The 20,075-nt window shown below is 46.6% G+C and overlaps 1 pseudogene; it reads right to left on the minus strand.

Moving 5' to 3' along the window:
* Positions 1-884: 884 nt before the first annotated feature.
* LOC100084601 lies at positions 885-18,651 on the minus strand (annotated as a pseudogene).
* Positions 18,652-20,075: the final 1,424 nt, after the last annotated feature.

The following is a 20,075-nucleotide window of genomic DNA, read 5'->3' on the forward strand; positions in this document are numbered from 1 at the left end:
GTGGAAAGAGCAGGGTTCTGGGAGTCAGAAGACCTGGGTTCTAATCCCAGTTCTATCACTTGCCCCCCTCCGTGGGACCTTGGGCAAGTCATTTAATTTCTCTGTGCCTTAGTTTCCTTTTCTGTAAAATGGAGATCAAATACTTGTCTTCCTCCCCCCGAAGGCAATGAGCCCCTTGTGGGACAGCCCCTGACTGACCTGGTTACCTTGTATGTGTAATGCAGTGTTTAATACAATGTTCTTAATACTTAATACAGTGTTGGGCGCATTGTAAATGCTTAACAAATAGTACACGTTAGTAAGACTGGTCCTGATTCATCAACTTGGTAAGTGATTTCAAGCACTAAATTCGTTGACTCAGAGCTGGAAACAGCTGAATGACTAAGACACAGGGTTGCTGTTCTCTTTACCAGAACATGGTAGCACGCAGTTCCTGGAGATGCTTATTACATCGTATTCTAAAAGCCTTTCTAAATAGCAACTGAAGCTCTCACAAATAATTACAGTTATTTTGCTCTAGTCCCCGGAACAGTCTGCATCTCTAGAATCCTCGCTGACACCCTCTCCAACCTTTAGTAAATCATGTGAATTCCAATCATGAGGTGAGAAGCAGTGTGGCCTAGTGTAAAGAGCATGGGCCCGGGAGTGAGAGGACCTGGGTTCTAATCCTTGCTTGACCTTAGGCAAGTCACTTTACTTCCCTGGACCTCAGTTCCTTCGTCTGTAAAATGGGGATTAATTCATACATCATCATCCTCATCGAAGGTACTTATTGAGTGCTTACTGTGTGCAGAACACTGCACTAAGTGCTTGTTTTTAGTACAATAAAAGCAGAGTAGAAATGTAATTCTGGGCTCATTAGGTATAAGTAAATATCATATGGGTTATACAATTCCATTTTTGCCAGCCAGAAGCTATGAAAGGTCTAGTCTTAACTTCTTCATCTGCATCGTTATATCAGACAAGTAGTCATAGAACTAGTATTCATGGTTTGGGTCCTTTTCCAGGTCTCTCCCCATACTACGCCTCTCCCAGGGGTTGCCTGGCTATTACGGCACAGAAATCCAGGTATTGATTCATTACGTGGGACATTCATTCTTTTAAATCCTTCTCTTCCGGCATGTTCTCAGCAACGGGGACCACTAATCTATCCTTGTACCTGTAACACCCTCCTGAGGTTTATTTTCTGATTCCTTTTATCATCTCTCAATGCATAATCTTAAACTCATACCCTGGAAAGGGAAGGGTAGTCATGACAACAGCCTTAGGCTGACTGTAAATCACTGTTCCAGCTCCTCTTACGGTTATAAGCATTCATAAAGAGAGACGTCCATCGACTTCTCCTTAGATTCTTGTATAATAGAGGGTCACTGATACCTTACGCATTGATATCACCAACAAACATATTTTCAGGCTCAATTCATCCTTCCTGCAGTCCTGATGCAGGGAGGTAGATTCCATTGCCGTGCTTCAGGCTAATTCCTCCTCCAGTCCCAGCGACCCAGCCCAAGAGATACAACTGCCTGCAGAGTTTTGGGATCAGATTTCTTGGATGTTCCTTGTCCTTTGCGAAGCCACCATGTGGGCAGCTTTAGCCTGCTGAGCCTCATCACGCAGATGTGAGGAGGGAGCGGCGTGCTGAGCATACCTCCTCTTCCCTCCTCCCTCACAGCTGTCACACCTCGAGGCTGAGGAGGGGAGGGCCGGGGTGGCCGTGATGGCCATCAGGTGGGCTTGAAGAAGGACGCGGGTCATCAGTCAGTATGGGCCGTGACTCCCTCTTGCTCAGACTGTGAGTCCTATTTGGGAGAGGGACCCTGATCCACCTCGAATATCTTGTATCTATCTCAGTGTTTAGCATAGTGCTTGGCATGTGGTGAATGCTAAATGAGCACCATTTATATTTTTATGAGGTGGGCCTGAAAGCTCAGGAGAAACCAGCCTTGAAAGACTACCAGAAATCGACTGTGAGGAAAGCTCTGATGAAAGAGAGGGAGGGAGTCAAAGAGAGGAAGATAGAGAGAGGGAGGGAGACAGAGGGACGAAGAAAGAGACAGATCAGGAGAGAAAGATCCTTTTCAAGAGGGATTGGAGGCAGCTTTCCATTTTTATTGGATAAGGAATCTTTAAAATAGAGCAGACTGGGCAGGAAGTGCCCCGGGTTTTACTTTTTTGCCAGCGGCTGCTGCTCTGGCAACCCGCCAAGCCCCCGAAGGTGCCCCTGGCCCCAAGACGGGCAGCTTCTGCTTATGGAGCTTAACGCTCCAGTGTGTAAACTGACAAATGGAAGGGTAATAAAGAGTGAATGAAATAGTGGGAGAGAGTGCAGAGCTGTTGTTCTAACTAAAGCTGGTTGGCCTCATGTCTTCCCCTGAGTTTCCTCTTCTGACCTTACTGCCTTTATGATGAGGTGGGAGAGTGCCGTTCCCTATATGGAGAATGTATTTCCAGAGTCGATCTGTTAAATGCTTTTTGAAAACGAATTTTTTTTATGGTATTCGTTAAATGCTTACTATGTCCCAGGCACTGTACTAATTCCAGGGGTACATACAAGAAAATCAGGTTGGATGCCATCCCTGTCCACATAGGGCTCCTAGTCAAAGTGGAAGGGAGCATTAACCAATCCATCAGTGGTATTTTTTGAGTGCTAATTATGGGCAGAACACTGTACTAAGCACTTGGGAGAGCACAACAGAATCAGGAGACACGTTCCCTCCCCATAACTAGTTTACAGTCTAGAGGGTGAAACAGACATTAATGTGAATAAATAAGTACATTTACAATATATAATTTAAAGTACACAAATGCTGTGGGGTTGTGAGTGGAGAGAATATCAAAGGTCCACAGGTCACAGATGTGAGCATCTAGACAAAGCAGAAGGGAGAGCTAGCTGGGGAAAAGAGGACTTAATCGGAGGAGACCTCTTGGAGAAGATGTTACCTTAATGATACCTTGAAGATGAAAAGAGTGTTGGCCTGCCATATATGGATGGGGAGGGAGTTCTAGGTTAGGGGGAGGAGATGGTAAAGGGGTCGGGGGTGAGATAGATGGAAGGATTAGGATTAGGGTAGGATTTAATCCCCATTTTACAAATGAGGAAATTGCGACTCATGGAAGTTAAATGACTTGCCCAAAATCACAAAGTAGACAGATGGCAGAGCTGGGATTAGAACCCAGGTCCTCTGACTCCCAGGCCAGTGCTCCTTCCACTGGGCCATTTGGTGCAGTTATCAATCTGAATTTCCTACTTAGAAGCCCCACCCGCTGAAAATGTGAAAGTCGACTTAGTTGAAGAGAACAAAAGGAATCCTACTAATAGTAAGCAACTCATAGGCCTGAAAGAAGGAAAAACTTCCCTCGACACATCTTCCAATTTCACCTTCCTTTCCCTCTCAGGATCACTGAAATATTCTGGGGAAGGCTTGCTCCTCTGCCGATAATGGGAATGCTCCCCTTCCTGTGGTAATGGAGCCAAGTTCTCTGTAGTGCAGAGAAAAGAGGAGTCATTTTGGGAGGAGACCTTCTCTGTCTACTCTCCTGAGAACCACCAGAAGAAAAATTTCATGTGGTAATATATTTCTCTCTATCTAAACTGTTCCTGGAGCTAAAATGAAGCTAGATGATATTAATTTGGTCTTTATCTTCATCTGGGGGGATATTATAGAACAAACCCTCAAGGTCAAAATTAATCAATCATTCAATCAATGGTATTTATTGAGCCCTTTCTGTGTGCAGAACACTATACCAGATCATTTTTCTAAAACATTGTCCCATCCAGTCTAAATTTCTCCACCCCTCAGGAACCTTCAGTGGTTGCCAATCTAACCCTGCATCAAACAGACACTCCTTACCATCAGCTTTAAAACATTCAATCACTATGCCCCCAGTGATCTTACCTCACTGACTTTCCATGACCATCCAGTAAACTCACTTTGGTCCTCTAATGACAACCTACGCACTGTATCTCGACCGCATCTATCTCGCCGCCAGCCTCTCGGCCGTGTCCTGTCTCTGTTCTGGAACTCCCATCCCCCTTCATATCTGACAGACAGTAACTCTCCCCACCTTCAAAGCCTTATTAAAATCACATGCCCCCAGAAGGCCTTCTCCGACTAAGCCCTCATATCCCCTAACACCTCTCCCTCTCCATCACCACTGCACTGGGATTTGTTCTCTTTATTTGCCCCACCCTCAGGCCCACAGCACTTATGTACCTATAGGTAATTTCTTTTAATGTCAGTAATTTATTTTAATGTCCATCTCCTCTGTAGACAGTAAGCTCCTTGTGGGCATGGGAACATGTCTACCAATTTTATTATATTGAACTCTCCCAATCGCTTAGCACAGTGTTCTACAGACAGCAAGTTTACCTTTTATTAATTTATTGATTAATTGATTACCATACGTCAGAGTTGGTAGACTCATTCCCAAGCCCTCAAGGAGCTTTCAGCCTATGGGGGGGAGACAGACATTTAAATAAGTTCTAGATAAATGGGCATATATTCTGACGGACTAAGGGTAGGATGAATATCAAGTGCTTAAAGACTATGAGAAGCAGCATGACCTAGTGGAAAGAGCACGGGCCTGGATTAAAACCCATGACCTTCTGACTCCTAGGCCCGTGCTCTATCCACTGTGCTAAGCTGCAGTAGGAGGGGGTAAGCTATTCATTCAATAGTATTTATTGAGCGCTTACTATGTGCAGAGCACTGTACTAAGCGCTTGGGATGAACAAGTCGGCAACAGATAGAGACAGTCCCTGCCGTTTGACGGGCTTACAGTCTAATCGGGGGAGACGGACAGACAAGAACAATGGCACTAAACAGCGTCAAGGGGAAGAACATCTCGTAAAAACAATGGCAACTAAATAGAATCAAGGCGATGTACAATTCATTAACAAAATAAATAGGGTAACGAAAATATATACAGTTGAGCGGACGGGTACAGTGCTGTGGGGATGGGAAGGGAGAGGTGGAGGAGCAGAGGGAAAAGGGGAAAATGAGGCTTTAGCTGCGGAGAGGTAAAGGGGGGATGGCAGAGGGAGTAGAGGGGGAAGAGGAGCTCAGTCTGGGAAGGCCTCTTGGAGGAGGTGATTTTTAAGTAAGGTTTTGAAGAGGGAAAGAGAATCAGTTTGGCGGAGGTGAGGAGGGAGGGCGTTCCAGGACCGCGGGAGGACGTGACCCAGGGGTCGACGGCGGGATAGGCGAGACCGAGGGACGGCGAGGAGGTGGGCAGCAGAGGAGCGGAGCGTGCGGGGTGGGCGGTAGAAAGAGAGAAGGGAGGAGAGGTAGGAAGGGGCAAGGTGATGGAGAGCCTTGAAGCCTAGAGTGAGGAGTTTTTGTTTGGAGCGGAGGTCGATAGGCAACCACTGGAGTTGTTTAAGAAGGGGAGTGACATGCCCAGATCGTTTCTGCAGGAAGATGAGCCGGGCAGCGGAGTGAAGAATAGACCGGAGCGGGGCGAGAGAGGAGGAAGGGAGGTCAGAGAGAAGGCTGACACAGTAGTCTAGCCGGGATATAACGAGAGCCCGTAATAGTAAGGTAGCCGTTTGGGTGGAGAGGAAAGGGCGGATCTTGGCGATATTGTAGAGGTGAAACCGGCAGGTCTTGGTAACGGATAGGATGTGTGGGGTGAACGAGAGGGACGAGTCAAGGATGACACCGAGATTGCGGGCCTGCGGGACGGGAAGGATGGTCGTGCCATCCACGGTGATGGAGAAGTCTGGGAGCGGACCGGGCTTGGGAGGGAAGATGAGGAGCTCAGTCTTGCTCATGTTGAGTTTTAGGTGGCGGGCAGACATCCAGGTGGAGACGTCCCGGAGGCAGGAGGAGATGCGAGCCCGAAGGGAGGGGGAGAGGACAGGGGCGGAGATGTAGATCTGCGTGTCATCTGCGTAGAGATGGTAGTCAAAGCCGTGAGAGCGGATGAGTTCACCGAGGGAGTGAGTGTAAATGGAGAACAGAAGAGGGCCAAGAACTGACCCTTGAGGAACTCCAACAGTTAAAGGATGGGAGGGGGAGGAGGCTCCAGCGTAGGAGACCGAGAATGATCGGCCAGAGAGGTAAGAGGAGAACCAGGAGAGGACAGAGTCCGTGAAGCCAAGGTGAGATAAGGTACGGAGGAGGAGGGGATGGTCGACAGTGTCAAAGGCAGCAGAGAGGTCAAGGAGGATCAGAATGGAGTAGGAGCCATTGGATTTGGCAAGAAGGAGGTCATGGGTGACCTTAGAGAGAGCAGTCTCAGTAGAGTGGAGGGGACGGAAGCCAGATTGGAGGGGGTCTAGGAGAGAATGGGAGTTAAGGAATTCTAGGCATCGATTGTAGACGACTCGTTCTAAGATTTTGGAAAGGAAGGGTAGTAGGGAGATAGGACGATAACTGGAGGGGGAAGTGGGGTCAAGAGCGGGTTTTTTAGGATGGGGGAGACGTGGGCGTGTTTGAAGGCAGAGGGGAAGGAGCCCTTGGAGATTGAGTGGTTAAAAATAGAAGTTAAGGAAGGGAGGAGGGCAGGGGCGATGGTTTTAAGAAGGTGAGAGGGAATGGGGTCCGAGGCGCAGGTGGAGGGGGTGGCACTTGCGAGGAGGGAGGAGATCTCCTCTGAGGATACTGCAGGGAAGGATGGGAAAGTAGGGGAGGGGGTTGTTGGGGGGGAGGGGAGAGGCAGAGGGGTGACTTTGGGGAGCTCAGACCTGATCGTGTTGATTTTCGTGAGGAAATAGGTGGCCAGATCATTAGGGGTGAGAGATGGGGGAGGGGGAGGAACAGGGGGCCTAAGGAGAGAGTTAAAGGTCCGGAACAATCGGCGGGGGTGACGGGCATGGGTGTCGATGAGGGAGGAGAAGAAGCTTTGCCTGGCGGAGGAGAGGGCAGAGTTAAGGCAGGAAAGGATAAATTTGAAGTGTGTGAGGTCGGCTTGGTGCTTGGACTTTCGCCAGCGGCGCTCAGCAGCTCGAGCATAGGAGCGTAGGAGGCGGACGGAGGAGGTGATCCAGGGCTGTGGGTTAGTGGCGCGAGAGCGGCGGAGGGAAAGGGGGGCGAGAGAGTCGAGATGAGTAGTGAGGGTGGAGTTGAGAGCGGAGACCTGATCGTCGAGAGTGGGAAGAGAGGACAGGGCGGCAAGGTGAGGCGCGATGCTATTGGAAAGACGGATGGGATCGAGAGAGCGGAGGTCTCTGTGGGGCAGTAGCGAAGATTTGCAGGGGGAGGGAGTGTGAGAGATGAGGCAGGTGAGAAGGTTATGGTCCGAGAGAGGGATTTCAGAGTTGGTGAGTGAGGAGATAGTGCAGCGGTAGGAGATGACGAGATCGAGGGTGTGACCGAGTCGGTGAGTGGGCGCGGTATGGTGGAGGAGGAGGTCGGCAGAGTCGAGGAGGGATAGCAGGCGGGCGGCAGAGGAGTCGTCGGGTACATCCGTATGGATGTTGAAGTCTCCAAGGATCAGAGTGGGCAGAGAGAAGGAGAGAAGGAAGGTGAGAAAGGGGTCAAGGTGGTTGAAGAAGTCGGAGGTGGGACCGGGAGGGCGGTAGATGACGGCGACAAGTAACTGGAGTGGGTGGTAGAGGCGAATGATATGGGCTTCGAAGGAGGGGAAGGAGAGGGAGGGGGGAGGAGGGATAGTGCGGAAGCGGCATCGGGGCGAGAGGAGGAAGCCGACGCCTCCTCCCTTACCGGTGAGTCTGGGGGAGTGGGAGAAGGAGAGGCCTCCGCTGGAGAGAGCGGCGGCGGAGACCGTGTCTTCGGGAGAGAGCCACGTTTCCGAAAGGGCGAGGAGGAGGAGAGAGCGGGAGAGGAAAAGGTCATGGATGAAAGGTAGCTTGCCTGTAACAGAGCGGGGGTTCCAGAGGCCACACTTGAAAGTAGCTGTGGGTGCAAGGGGAGGAGGGGGGGAGGGGCGGGGGGAGGGGAGGGTAAGCTACTGATTGAGTACTTTAAAGACAATGGTAAGGAGTTGCTGTTTGATGCAGGGGTAGATTGGCAATCACTGGAGGCTCTTGAGGAGTGGGGATATGTGGAATGAATGTTTTTTAGAAAAATGATCTGGGCAGCAGAGGTAAAGAGTGGAGAGAGGCAGGAATCAAGGAGGTGGCTGATGCAGTAGTCAAGTCAGGACACAATGAGGGCTTGGATCAGCTTAGTAGCAGTCTGGATGGAAAGCAAAAGAAGGATTTCAATGATGCTGTGAAGATAGAACCGACAGGATTTGGTGACAGATTGAATTTGTGCGTTGAGAGAGATATGAGTCGAAGATAATGCCAAGGTTACGGGTTTGTGAGACAGGAAGGATAGCGGTATTATCTACAGTGACGGGAAAGAGAAGAGGGGGAAAGGGTTTGTAGGGGAAGATGAGAAGTTCTCTCTTGCACTCATTAAGTTTGAGGTGTCAGCAGTTGTCCAAGTAGAGATGTCATGAAGGCAGGAGGAAATGTGAGTCTCCAGAGGAGCGATATCAGGATGGGAGAAGTAGGTTTGGGAATCATCCGTGTAGAGATAATAGTTGAAGCTGTGGGAACAAATGAATTCTCCAAGAGAGTAGGTGTAGATGGAGAATAGCACTATAGACTCCCATAATTAGAGGGTGGGAGGCAGAGGAGGAGCCTGTGAAAGACAATGAGAAGAAGCAGTCAGAAAGAGTTAGAGGAGAACCAGGAAAGGACAGGGTCAGTAGAGCCAAGGATAAAAAAGTTTCTAGGAGAAAGGGGTGGTTCACAATGTCGTAAGCAGCTGAGCAGTGGAGGAAGATTGGAATGGAGTAAGGGCCATTGGATTTGGCAATAAGAAGGTCATTGGTGACCTTAGAGAGGGTAGTGAAGGGGGAAGAAGCCAGGTCGGAGGAGGTTAAGGAAAGAATTGGTAGAGAGGAAGTGGAGGCCATGGGTGTAGACAACTCATTCAAATACTTTAAAGAAAATGGTAAGAAGGAAATGGGGCAATAACTGGATTAAACCATAAGGCAAAGGAGGGGTTTTTTTAGGGTAGAGGATACATGAGCATGTTTGAAAGCAGTGAGGAAGAAGCCACTGGAAAGTGAGCTGTTAAAGACGGGAGTCAGGGAGGAAGAAAGGGAGGAGGAAAGTGTTTTAATAAGATGTGAAGTGGTGGGTCAAAGGCACAGATGAAAGGGGTGGAGTTTGAGAGGAGACAGAAGATCTTTTGAGATACTGCTGGGAAAGATGGGAGGATTGGAAAGGGGACAGGAAGAGGGAGGGACTGGAGAGGAACAGAGGAGATTTTAGGGAGAGTGTGCCTTATGGTTTCAGTGTTATGTATAAAATCCATGGCCAGGTCAGTAGGGGCAAGAGAGTGGGCATTTAGTACAGTGCTCTGCACACAGTAAGGGCTCAATAAATATGACTGAATTAATTAAGGGATTGGGCAGCCCACGGTTTTGAGGAGGTGGTTGAACATCTGAAACAGCTGTAGCGGGCAGTGAGCACGGGAGACGATAAGGAAGGAGAGATAATGTTGTCAGGAGGAGAGGGCAGAGTGAAATCAAGTGAGGATGACTTTGAGGTAGATGAGGTCAACCTAGTTTGTGGATTTCTGCCAGTAGCTCTCCACAGCTTGAGCACGAGAGCAGAGGAAGCATTCTGCAGAGGTGATCCAGGGCCGTGGGCTACTGGTAAGAGATCAGTGGAGGGACGGGGAATGAGGAAATTTAATTCAGTGTCGAATGGCAGTGTTGAGTGGATCGATTTGTGCAACAAGAGAAGGTAGTTTGGGTTTTGAGACCAAATCAAAATATTTGGGGTCTGGCTTCTGGTAATCAGATCATCCGTGTGGCCCAGACTGTCTTGATCCTCAATGGTTTCAAATATTCCATTGTCAATCACAACTTTTGAAAACTTTGCATTGGCGTCCTTTCCCAATTTGCAGTACCGATTAAATTAAATTTCAATTTGAATTTGCATTGTGTTTGGATATCTGGCTCAGCCATCACTGGGACCTACACTGAATTCCCAATCAGCTCCTGAACAGACTTCCTAACTCCTCATCATTCTTTGGTAGTCTCGGACAAAGATATTAGTCTTAGGATGACTAATCTGGAACCAAATTTGGGGGTAAACAGCTACGTGGCCCCGATATTCTCCCAAGGAAAAAGTCTCACTGGGGTCTAATACTAACTAAATAATAATAATAATGTTGGTATTTGTTAAGCGCTTACTATGTGCAGAGCACTGTTCTAAGCACTGGGGTAGATACAGGGCAGTCAGGTTGCCCCATGTGGGGCTCACAGTCTTCATCCCCATTTTACTGATGAGGTAACCAAGGCACAGAGAAGTTAAGTGACTTGCCCACAGTCACACAGCTGACAAGTGGCAGAGCCGGGATTCGAACCCATGCCCTCTCGCTCCAAAGCCCATGCTCTTTCCACTGAGCCATGCTGAGGCAAATTATTCAGCAAATCGGCAGAAGGACATGTCTGTGTAAGTAATTTTTATAATTAGAAAGTATCTCAAAGTCCAGACAAAATATGTCCCATTTATAGCTTTGTGATAAATATCCCCAGCCTTCGGGTACTTACAGTGGTTCTCGCCTTCAAAAATATGCTCAAAACAAACTCTTCCTCATTTCTAAAGTTGCAAAGCAACAGCAGTCTCTACTTGTCCTATGTTGAATAGGCAGCTATTTTGCACAGGTTGATCCAAACTTATAATTCCTTCTACTCTTCAGGTCCTTGGACATGTATAATGCTACACAAATCATATTTTTCCTTCTCAGAGATCATCTAAAATTTCAAATCAGGTTAAAGACAAATATTTAGAATTAAAAGTGTAATAAGGCCATAAGTTCACGGTTTCTATAATGTTGGCATTATTAGCTATAACAGAGTCATAATTCAGATTCCTAAAGATATGTCATATCAAACTTCCTCCTATTTTAGTTTGTTTAAGCTTTTACGACCCGCACATCGCATTTCTCAACAGCGAGGGGACCCTATGCCGTAGAAAAGTATGAACTAACAAGTTGATCACAAGTTTCTTCCTACGGCATTGTCCATATGGTGGTTTGAAGTCATTTTTAGGTCAAGGATAATGTTTGTCTGTATGGGTTTCTGCAGAAAAGTGTTCTGACTTGAAACACTGCTTCAGGTTTTCTGAAAACAACAGAGGAGCTGTGCGGTCTTCTGGAAAGAGTATGGGGCTGTGAGTCAGAGGACCTGGGTTCTAATCCCGGCTCTGCCGCTTCCTTGCTGTGGGATCTTGGGCAAGTCCTTTAACATCTCTGTGCTTCAGTCACCTCATCTATAAAATGGGGATTAAATAAGTCCCTCCTATTTAGACTGTGAGCCCCTGTTTAACCTGATTAGAACAGTACTTAGAACGGTGTTTAACACATAGTAAGCACTGAACAAATATCATTTTTTAAAAAAATCAATCCTAATTGAACTCACAATCATAATAACTCCATCTTCGAACTCAAGAAGTATGAATTGTTAAATCTGTCTCCATTTCAAGCTGTGTTGATTATTCTAAAGCTAGGGAGATCATTTGGAATTTCCAAACTACAACTCCGCTCCATTTAGTCTCGAGATGGACCAACGTGATGAAACAATTTATGTAAATCAATGCAGAAACAATAAAAGCCAAAGAAACAGCCTGGAAAGCTAAAGACAATGGAAGGCCTCATGAGTGAAGTTCACTGAGAATCTCTCTTTGGAACTGTTTTCTCTGAGAAGGCGGAGAAGAAACTTACAGAACTCTCAGGAGTCCAGGAACCTCAGGAAGGACCCTGAAAAATGTCGCCAAAAATGATTAATATACCCTGATTGCTGGCAACGAATTGTATATTGCAAAATCAAGATGCTGATGGGCAGCTGGTCTTTTTATGTAAAATGAATTCATTGCCAATCAATCAATGGTATTTATTGAGCACTTAATGTGTGCAAAGCACTTTATAAAGCATTTGGGAGAATATGATACAACGAAGCTGGCAGACACATTCCCTGCCCACCAGGAGCTCCAGTCTGGAGTGGGAGTATATGCTTAGAACAGTGCTCGGCACATAGTAAGCGCTTAACAAATACCAACATTATTATTATATGAATATATAATGAATAAGGAATACTAATGAATATAAATTAAATAATTTATAATATATAATTTATAGAAATATAAATACGAGCTGTGGGGCAAATGCCAGATGTTCAAAGGTCAGAGTTTCAAGTGGAGATTTAAGTTGATCAATGTCCACAAGGAGCTAAAATTGACATTAAAGGCATAGCTGGGTTTTCAACCACCTCACCAACGCTCGCCCTAAAGAGACAACCTGAATTGTTCCCTACCCCATTCCTTACCCCATGCACGTACAGTTCCTGTGAAACATTCATTATAGGTAGATAAATCCCCCCGACCCACTCCTGCCCTGGCTGAGATTAGGCAATGAAGAATGAAATGGATTTTACAGGAAGTTCACCCTGCCCACGATTTGGGACCAGTTTTCAAAGTATCGAAGAGACCCCCCGAGTGAATAACCGAAGAAGCTGCCAACTTGCGATGGCAATCTAATTTAGAATTGGATGATGGAGATGGCAGTTTAACTGTTTCTCGTTCTGAGGTCTCTGTCCGTCACGGACCTCATCAAGTTTTGAAGCACTTAGTACAGTGTTCGGCACATGGCAAAAGCAGCGTGACTTAGTGGATAGAGCACGGGCCTGGGAGTCCGAAGGACCTGCGTTCTAATCCTGCCCCACCACATGTCTGCTGTGTGACCTCGGACAAGTCACTTAACTTCTCCGAGCCTCAGTTACCTCATCCTTGTGCGACAGGGACCGTGTCCAACCTGATTATCTCGAATCTACCCCAGTGATTAGAACTGAGCTTGGCACCCAGTAAGTGCTTAAGAAGTACTATTGTTATTATTATTATCATTGGGAATAAATACCATCGATTGACTGACAATCAGTGCCTCACTGAAAGATGCTGAAACAGATAAGGAAGAAATTACGGCTTCTCCAACACCGGTTAAAATATAGGGATTAAGAAGCTTTGCTTTTTTTTTTTTCTTTCCATCATTGTGTCTTGTGGCTTTTTGCTCATTCACTTTTGGCAGAAAAGTCAAATTCCTCCCAGAATGCTCCGGTAACTTCTTGTAGGAGAAACCAACCTCTTTGTACCCTGGGGATTGTAGGATTGTAGTTCTTCGGGTCCTTTCCCTCCTTGCCATTCTCTTTCCAGACTTTGAGCCAGACCTATGTGAAAGAGTCGCAGAGCACGTCGCTTTGGCTGAGACTTTACAACCCCCTGAACCCCGCCCCCTGACCCCTGACCCATTCTGAATCCAGCTTCCTTCTAGGCTCATTCTGGAGTGACCAAAAATGGAGAAACATCGGAGCAGCCTGACTGAAAAAGGTGCTCTGAACTGGGATGGTGGCTCTTGAGGATAGCATTCAGGCATTCTGGGCATGGAATTAAGGGGAGGGACCAGGAAATGGTCTGGCTCATTTTCCATCTTTCCCTTCCCCTCTCCTCTCCTTCCAAGCTCAGGCTCCATCTGGCATTAGACAGTGAGGAAAGGGCAGGAGTAGAAGCGGAGCACTGACATTTATTTACTTACATTAATGTCTGTCTCCCCCTTTAGACTGTAAACTCAGTGTAGGTAGGGAATGTGTCTATTGTTATATCGTACCCTCGGAAGGGCTTAGTACAGTGCTCTGCGCATGGTAAACGCTCAATAAATACAGTTGATTGACTAGAGAATGAGGCTAGAGAAAATGCAGGTGAATGAATAATCAACCTCCTGCTGGCTGCAATCACCTAAGGGTAGACCCCCTCCTCTCTCAAGCCACCTTGGGCTAGTCCCTTCTTGAATTAGGCTGGGGAGGGGCGACTGACAGAGGAAGGGATTTTCAGGGATGAAGGGGTGTAAGAGAATCAGGCCCCACGGCAGAGGATAAGGGAGGGGTCGCAGCAATAAGACAACTACTTTTAGCTCTTGCAGGTTTCCACCCATCCCCTTCCCTCAGATCAACCCACCAATCAATCAATAAGGAGTACTTATCGAACTCCTACTGTGAACAGAGGGCTGTACTAAGCTTGGGTGAGCACGACAGCATTGGTAGGTGTGAGCCCCTCCTCAAGGTTGTGCTATTACTTGTATTCTGATACTTTCTTCTGCTGCCATGATTTGTGAACACTCGAAATCATTTGTGTTTCCTGATTCCCTCAGTGGATTAGGAGCTCCTTGAGGGCAGGGATCATGTCTACCTACTCTATTGTACTCTCCCAATCAATCATTAGTATTTAATAAGCACGTAATATGAGCAGAGCTCTGAACTAAGAGAATGGGAGAGTACAAACTAACTCTCTTCCCCTCTTCAAAGCCCTACTGAGAGCTCACCTCCTCCAGGAGGCCTACCCATACTGAGCCCCCCTTTTTCCTCTGCCTCCCCCTTCCCCTCCCCTCAGCACTGTGCTCATTTGAATATATTATTACCCTATTTATTTTGTTAATGAGGTGTACATCCCCTTGATTCTATTTATCTTGATGATGTTGTCTTGTTTTGTTCTGTTTTGCTTTGCTGTCTGTCTCCCCTGCTTAGACTGTGAGCCACTCATTGGGCAGGGATGATCTCTATCTGTGGCCGAATTGTACATTCCAAGCGCTTAGTACAGTGCTCTGTACATAGTAAGCGCTCAATATATACTAGTGAATGAATGAATGAATACAAGAGAATTAGCAGACATGTTCCCTGCCCATAATGATATTACATTCCAGCTCTTAGCTTTTACTACAGTATTTTGCATGCAATAAATAATCAGATTACTCTCCTAAACGCTTAGGTTCCTGTGATAACCGCCAAATGACCAACTGTTTTTTTATGTTAATTGTTAAGCGCTTGATAAGGGTCAAGCACTCTACTAAGCGCTGGGGCAGATACAAAGCCATCAGGCTCACAGTCTTAATCCCCATTTTACAGAGACACAGAGAAGTTAAGGGAGTTGCCCAAGGATACACAGAGCCCTGGTCCTTCTGACTCCCAGGCCTGTGCTCTTTCCATTAGGCCACACTGCTTCTCATTCCTGATGCCTCTGGGGGAGCGGGGGTGGAGGTGAAGCTAGAGGGGTGAATGAGAGGGGTGATGCCTACAGCCTGCCCTGTCGTCCAGTTGGTATTTTGGCCACTTGGTTTGAGCATGCTCTCCTGTTCATTGAACCCAGTTTAGAGGAAGTTAATTTCATCGTGCACTTTCCCTTTTGCATTTTGATGGATTTCATCCCCTGGACATTGAAGGAAAAATGGCATTTCATTCAATAGTATTTATTGAGCGCTTACTATGTGCAGAGCACTGTACTAAGCACTTGGAATGTACAATTCGGCAACAGATAGAGACAATCCCTGCCCAATGCCGGGCTCACAGTCTAATCGGGGGAGACGGATGGCAGAACAAAACAGAACGAAACAAAAACATTATCACGATTAATAAAATCAAGGGGATACACACCTCATTAACAAAATAAATAGGGAAATAAAACTATATACAAATGAGCACAGTGCTGAATCTGGAATCCCCGAGACAAGAGATTTCAGATTTCTCCTTATTATTTAACTTCCTAGTAAAACTCCTTTATTCAGAGACAACCATTCCTTTGACAAAGAACTTCGCAAATGTGATCAAATCAATAAATTCCACCCAAGGAAGGAAGTGAGGGGTGGCAGAAAAGTGGAAGCACAGTTATCATTTTGTTGTTGTTGATCTGGGCAGGGCGTATGTTTAGAGTAAATGCTAAATAAGTATGATTGATTGATTGATCATTGTGCATCCCTATTTTCCAGATGGGGAAACTGAGGCCCCAAGAGGCACCTATCCTGATGCTGCTAGTCACATCAGAGGCTAGATACCAAACCAGGGGCCCTGTTTCTTTTTCCAATGGGTTTTCTATGATAATAGTGATTATGGTATTTGTTAAGCACTTACTATGTGCCAGGCACTGTACTAAGCGCTATGGGAGACTGCTTTCCCAGAATCCCTTCCCAAGCCTCTTTATCACTCTGGAGGGATCTGACAAAGAACGCAGTGACAAAATATTACTGGAAAAGCCATAGAACCTCTCAGAGGAGGATGCTTTTGGTGGTATTTTTTTCCCGAAAGGAAAAATAAACTGAATCCCTCTCCATGAAAAGCCACCCCATGGGGATAACCAATTTTTCAGCACTTCAAGCCACGGGACTTCTAGGGAATTGGGTTAACAAGTTGTTTGACTGAAGTTCCCTTCCCTCGAAAGATAACCATGTGTTAGCATTCATATACTGATTGAGGTAAGTTTTTTGGGTTTTTTTTTTAACAATAACACCCATCGTTCTTAGATTTCAGAGCATTTACCAATATTATTGTTATTCGAGCCAAAACAAGAGTTTCCACTGTTGTAGACCCACGACATGGGCTTGGAAAAGAAATAATAATGACTGTGAAATTCATGAAGCATTTACTAGACGAAGCACCATACTGTGCACAGAAAAGCAGTGTAGCCTAATGGATAGAGCGCGGGCCTGAAAGTTAGAAGGACCTGGCTTCTAATTCCAGCCCAGTCACTTGTCTGCCGTGTGACCTTGGACAAGTCACTTAACTGCTCTGTGTTTCAGTTCCCACATCTGTAGAATGGGGATTAAGACTGTGAGCTTCATGAGGGACATGGACTGTGTCCAACCTTATTAGCTTGAATCTATCCCAGGGCTTAATACAGTGCATAGCATATAGTAAGCTCTTAACAAGTGCCATAAAAAAAGGAGATGCAAATTAACCATTTTCAAACACGGGACTCACAGTCTAAGAAGGAGAGGGAATAGGAATTCAATCCCCATTTTCATAATAACTGTAGTATTTATTAAGTGCTTACTATGTACCAAGCACTGTAATAATAATAATGTTGGTATTTGTTAAGCACTTACTATATGCAGAGCACTGTTCTAAGCGCTGGGGGAGATACAGGGTAATCAGGTTGTCCCATGTGAGGCTCACAGTCTTAATCCCCATTTTACAGATGAGGTCACTGAGGCACAGAGAAGTGAAGTGACTTGCCCACAGTCACAAACTGACAAGTGGCGGAGCTGGGATTCGAACCCATGATCTCCGACTCCCAAGCCCGTGCTCTTTCCACTGAGCCACGCTGCTTCTCTGCTTCTGTACTAAGCACTGGGGTCGATAGAAGATAATCAGGTCCCACAGGGGGATCACAGTCTACATAGGAGAGAGAATAGGTTTGTTTAAATGTTTAGTACAGTGTTCTTTACACAGTAAGCGCTCAATAAATACGATTGAACGAACAGGTATTAAGAAGGAGCATGGCTCAGTGGAAAGAGCCCAGGCTTGGGAGTCAGAGGTCATGGGTTCTAATCCCCGCTCTGCCACTTGTCGGCTGCGTGACTTTGGGCAAGTCACTTAACCTCTCTGTGCCCTCATCTGTAAAATGAGAATGAAGACTGTGAGCCCCACGTGGGACAACCCGATCACCTTGTATCCCCCCAGCGCTTAGAACAGTGCTTTGCACATAGGAAGCGCTTAACAAATACCAGGATAATAATAATAATAATCCCCACTTCACAGGTGAGGTAACTGTTGCATAGACTAGTTAAATGACTTGCTCGAGATCACACAGAAGACAAATGGTGGAGCCAGGATTAGAATCCAGGTCCTCTGATTCCCAGGCCCGGGCTCCTTCCACTAGGTCACGCTGCTTCTCTAGGCACTCACGATCGAAGTAGGAGGGAGCATGGGTATTGAATCCCCTTTTTACTAGTGAGGAAACTGAGGCACAGAGAAGTCAAATGACTTGTCCAAGGTCACACAGCAGACAAGTCACAGTGCCAGAATTAGGAGCCAGGTGCCTTGACTTTTAGCTCCGTGCCTTTCCATAATGCCATGCTGCCTCTCACAGAAATAGAAATAACTCAAACGAGAGAAAGGATAGGAAAGTTGATATTCCTTGAGGCAAGGGTCACGTCTTCTGCCTCTGTTATACTGCTCTGCACGCTTACGTAAATGCTCCGCGCAAACAGTTGCTCAACAAATACTACTGATTGATTGACTGATGCTTTGGTAGGAAGATTTTCCAGTTCTGGGGAAGCACTGGACAATCGGTTAGTGCGGGCAAGGGAAGCCCCAGCTCGATTTAAACGTTTTCAAGTGTTGCCGCTTAATCTGTCACCGGCTTCCCAAAATGGGCCCGAGTTATCCGATCGACAAAACATCCCGAGTCGGTGGAATATATGCAGCGACAGAGGGCAAGCTAAAAGATGGCACTGGGGGCACACAGCCTTCATTAAGGAAGGGAGGAGGAGTGGGTCCATTATTATGAGGCCCTACTTATTAGTGGAAGCCACAGTAATGTCTCCCTTCCTCTGCTGAAGAGACGGGCATAAAAGGCAGGTGTAGTTCCGCAGAAACTTGCCACTCTCTCATCCTGCATAGCTGTCGCATGTGGGAAATGGATCTCAGTGAAAGGGTGAGTTGGATAACTCTCTCAAGCTTCCTTTTCTACCCCAGCCCCGGCCTCTAGAGTTTTCCTACACCCTGCCAAGAATCTGTTTTAGTGGAAAGAGCGTAGGACTGGAAGTCAGGAGACCTGGATTCTAATCCCAGCTTGGCCATTTCCTTGCTGTGTGACCCGGAGCAAGTCACTTGACTTCTCGATGGTTTTTATTTCCTCACCTGCATATCGGGTACCTGCTCTCCCTCCCCTGGGACCAGGGTCTGTGTCTGTTTGCTTTGTATCTACCCTAGGGAGTGGAACAGAGGGCTTAGCGGACATCACTGGTCTCATTTTTATGCTAGAAGGTGACTAAACGGATGGTGGATCTGCTTTGTGTGGAATCCTTTATCACCACGTGATAAGTTCAGTTGGCCATCGTCCGGTTCACCAGAATACAAAGTTTCGTAGCCTCTATAAAACGAGGCTCTAGCCCTAGGATATTGAATGGGAGTGGGAAAGAGCAGACGATAAGCTAACAGCCAGTTGGCAGGGCAAATTGGTTTTCAGTTCCAATGAAGGGAATTAGAAGAGAAGCTAATGTATCTGGAATTAGGTGCCTCAGGAAACGGGGGGGCCTATCTTCTTTCCTCCTCCAACCCCTTGGTCACACTGTATCCCATCCTGGAACTGCCTTCTGCCTAAATATGTCAAGTCACAGCTCTCCCAATCTTCGTAGACACCCCCACTTCCTAAAATTGCACTTCCTTCACCAAGCCTTCCCCCATGATCTCCCGACACCTAGTCTCTCACATGTCTCTATCTACTTAAACCCATCCTTAATAATGATGGCATTTGTTAAGTGCTTACTATGTACGAAGCACTGTTCTAAGCACTGGGGGCGATACAAGGTGATGAGGTTGTCCCACGTGGGGCTCATAGTTTTAGTCCCTATTTTACAGATGAGGTAACTGAGGCACAGAGAAGTGACGTGACTTGCCCAAAGTCAAACAGCTGACAAGCGGCAGAGCCAGGATTAGAACCCATGACCTCTGACTCCACCGAACCACGCTGCTTCTCTTGGCACTTGTGGGAAGAAATATATATTCTAGTGTGGCCTAGTGGAAAGAGCTCGGGATCAGGAGTCAGGAGCTACGGTTTCAGTTCCAGCTCTGCCCACTTTCCTGCGTGTTACCTTGGACAAGTTACCTCCCTCATCTGTAAAATGAAAAAAAAAATCAGTTTTCCCTCCCACTTAGACCATGAGCCCTATGTGAGACAGGATTATCTCTGATTATCTTGCGTCTTCCCCTGTACTTAGCCCAAAGCATACTAAGGGCTTAATAAATATCCTTATTATTATTCGTACTTTTTAATCTACGTCACTACCAGTAGAATGTATGTCCCTTGTGGGCTGCGAATGTGTATTTTGCTTCTGTTATACTTTCCCAAGTGCTTAATACAGTGTATTGCGCCCAAGAGATGCTGAATAAATATCATTATTACTGTTTCTTCCGTGACCACTACTGTGACCACTGGCGTTGTGGCATTTACGAATCTGAGAGCAAATTTGCCTTCAGGAATATTGAAAGGGAATCAATCGAGAAGCAGCGTGACCTAGTGGAAAAAGTGTGGGCCTGGGATTCAGAGGACCTGGGTTCTAATCTCCGTG

The sequence above is a fragment of the Ornithorhynchus anatinus genome, chromosome 16 (assembly GCF_004115215.2).
Source record: "Ornithorhynchus anatinus isolate Pmale09 chromosome 16, mOrnAna1.pri.v4, whole genome shotgun sequence".
Classification (NCBI taxonomy): Eukaryota; Metazoa; Chordata; class Mammalia; order Monotremata; family Ornithorhynchidae; genus Ornithorhynchus; species Ornithorhynchus anatinus.